The following is a 3,180-nucleotide window of genomic DNA, read 5'->3' as shown; positions in this document are numbered from 1 at the left end:
CCCAAAGAGGAAGGGATGATGCAGCACAACGACGATAGGTATTTCCCTTAGTGATGAAACCAAGGTTATCAAACTAGTAGGAGAACCAAGCAAAAACACGTAAACGACACCTGCACACAAATAACAACTACTCACAACCCGACGTATTAAAGGGGTTGTCAATCCATTTCGGGTAATGGTGCCAGAAATTGGCAAAACATACGTGAATAAATTGTAGTAGATTGATAGATCGAATGCCAAATAAAATAAATAAGAATAAATTGCAGCAAGGTACTTTTGTATTTTTGGTTTAATAGACCTGAAAATAAAATAGATCGCGAAGGAAAATATATTAAAGAAGAGACCCGGGGCCCTAGGTTTCACTAGTGGCTTCTCTCGAGAAAAATAGTGATGTCAACTACACAACCTTCTTCTTGTAGACATTGTTGGGCCTCCAAGTGCAGAGGTTTGTAGGACAGTAGAAAATTTCCCTCAAGTGGATGACCTAAGGTTTATCACTCCGTGGGAGGCATAGGATGAAGATGGTCTCTCTCAAGCAACCCTGCAACCAAATAACAAAGAGTCTCTTGTGTCCCCAACACACCCAATACAATGGTAAATTTTATAGGTGCACTAGTTCGGCGAAGAGATGGTGATACAAGTGCAATATGGAAGGTAGATATAGGTTTTTGTAATATGAAATTATAAAAACAGCAAGGTAACTAATGATAAAAGTGAGCACAAACGATATTGCAATGCGTTGAAGCAAGGACTAGGGTTCATACTTTCACTAGTGCAAGTTCTCTCAACAATAATAACATAATTGGATCATATAACTATCCCTCAACATGCAACAAAGAGTCACTCCAAAGTCACTAATAGCGGAGAACAAACGAAGAGATTATGGTAGGGTACGAAACCACCTCAAAGTTATCCTTTCTGATCGATCTATTCAAGAGTCCGTAGTAAAATAACATGAAGCTATTCTTTCCGTTCGATCTATCATAGAGTTCGCACTAGAATAACACCATAAGATACAAATCAACCAAAACCCTAATGTCACCTAGATATTCTAATGTCACCTCAAGTATCCGTGGGTATGATTATATGATATGCATCACACAATCTCAGATTCATCTATTCAACCAACACAAAGAACATCAAAGAGTGCCCCAAAGTTTCTACCGGAGATTCAAGACGAAAACGTGTGCCAACCCCTATGCATAAGTTCACGAGGTCACGGAACTCGCAAGTTGATCACCAAAACATACATCAAGTGGATCACATGATATCCCATTGTCACCACAGATAAGCACGTGCAAGACATACATCAAATGTTCTCAAATCCTTAAAGACTCAATCCGATAAGATAACTTCAAAGGGAAAACTCAATCCATCACAAGAGAGTAGAGGGGGAGAAACATCATAAGATCCAACTATAATAGCAAAGCTCGCGATACATCAAGATCGTACCACTCCAAGAACACGAGAGAGAGAGAGAGAGAGAGAGAGATCAAACACATAGCTACTGGTACATACCCTCAGCCCCGAGGGTGAACTACTCCCTCCTCGACATGGAGAGCACCAAAATGATGAAGATGGCCATCGGAGAGGGATTCCCTCCTCCGGCTGGGTGTCGGAACGGGTCTAGATTGGTTTTTAGTGGCTACGGAGGCTTCTGGCGGCGGAACTCCCGATCTATTCTGCTCCCCGAGGGTATATGGGTATATTTATAGGAGGAAGAAGTACGTCGGTGGATCTCCAGGCTGTCCATGAGGCAGGGGGCGCGCCCCCACCCTCGTGGGCAGCCCGGGACTCTCCTGGTCCATCTCCGATACTCCATGGGCTTCTTCTCGTGTAACATCCCAAATTTTCAATTTGCAATGTTATACATTAGATCATCATTGCATATCATATTTTATTTTGCTATTGGTTTGATCCTAGAAATTTCTAGGCAACTCAGGACCCACGGAGAGAGTTGGGAAATTCTTTATTTTCATATTTCAGTTTTCTCAAATTTTGAGAATAGGATCATTTGATTTAAGTTATTTTATCATCAATTTTTTCTATTACAAAAATATGAGAGAGGGAATAAAATGACTTTCCCAAAATAAAGAAATATTGAGGATTTAATAATAAAATCAAATAAGATTTTATTTCGGAGTTTTTCGTTATTTTATTTGAATTTAGGAAAAATGTGTTTTTTTCAAAATTGCATTTAGGCCCCAAATAAATGTTCACCTTGTGCGCCTTGATTTTAGAAGCCCTTGAAAGTTTATTTCTGGATTTTTGGAGTCCATTTAGTATTTCTCTTTATTTTTCTTCTGCACGTAATTATTTAAAAAAAAAAACCGACCTACGGGCCGTGTCCGACTAGGACTCCGACCCGATTAGCCTTTATAAGCCGGCCCACCCCGGGCCGAACCCTAGCCCCAGCCCCAGCCCTGCCCGAGCCGGGCCACCGCCACCGCACGCCGCCGCCGCCGACCCACCGCCCGAGGTTCGCCTCGCCTCGAAATCCGTGCCGCCGTTTTTGTTCAAAAAACCGTTTGGTTTTTCCGTTGGTTTTTTTGTCGGTTTTTTTAGTTTCGGTTTTTTTAATAGATCGGTTTTTCCGATTTATTTATTTAGCGAGCGTTCGTCCATTCATTCGTTCTATCGAACGTTCGTCATTTTTCTTTTTCTCGGATTAAATCCGTGATTTTTCTGATCGCGATTTCTGATCCGATTTTCATTTTAGTATAACTTTTCGCTCGTTTATCGATACCAGGCGATTCAAGCGCCTGGAGTTTCGTCTCGAAACCCTCTATCCGTTTAACCAACTTAAACAAGTTTTTGCTACTGTAAAAATTGCCTTAGATCCAGATTAGAAGAACGAAGTTGTTTTCTTTTGCCGTTTGACTTTCCTTGTTTCATTTGATGTGATTCTTTTTGCAAACTGGAGTTCTTAAGTTAAACTTTCTGGTTAGATCTCTTATTTGACTTTTACCTATGCATTAGATGAGTACTTATTGTATGCTTGTTTGTTTGTCTGCGATAGAATACCCGGAGTGCGCCACCTGTTACTTCGAATCTCTAGGTTTCGCGGATCATCAGCAAGGCAAGTAACACTTTGATCATACCTTTTCTAATACCCAGTTTTATTGCATTAGATCAATCCTCACACATTGCATGATTAGGATCTAATTAAATTGTGGGATG

This window comes from Triticum aestivum, chromosome 1A (genome assembly GCF_018294505.1).
Source record: "Triticum aestivum cultivar Chinese Spring chromosome 1A, IWGSC CS RefSeq v2.1, whole genome shotgun sequence".
Lineage (NCBI taxonomy): Eukaryota > Viridiplantae > Streptophyta > Magnoliopsida > Poales > Poaceae > Triticum > Triticum aestivum.
Note: the sequence above shows the minus strand (reverse complement) of the source record.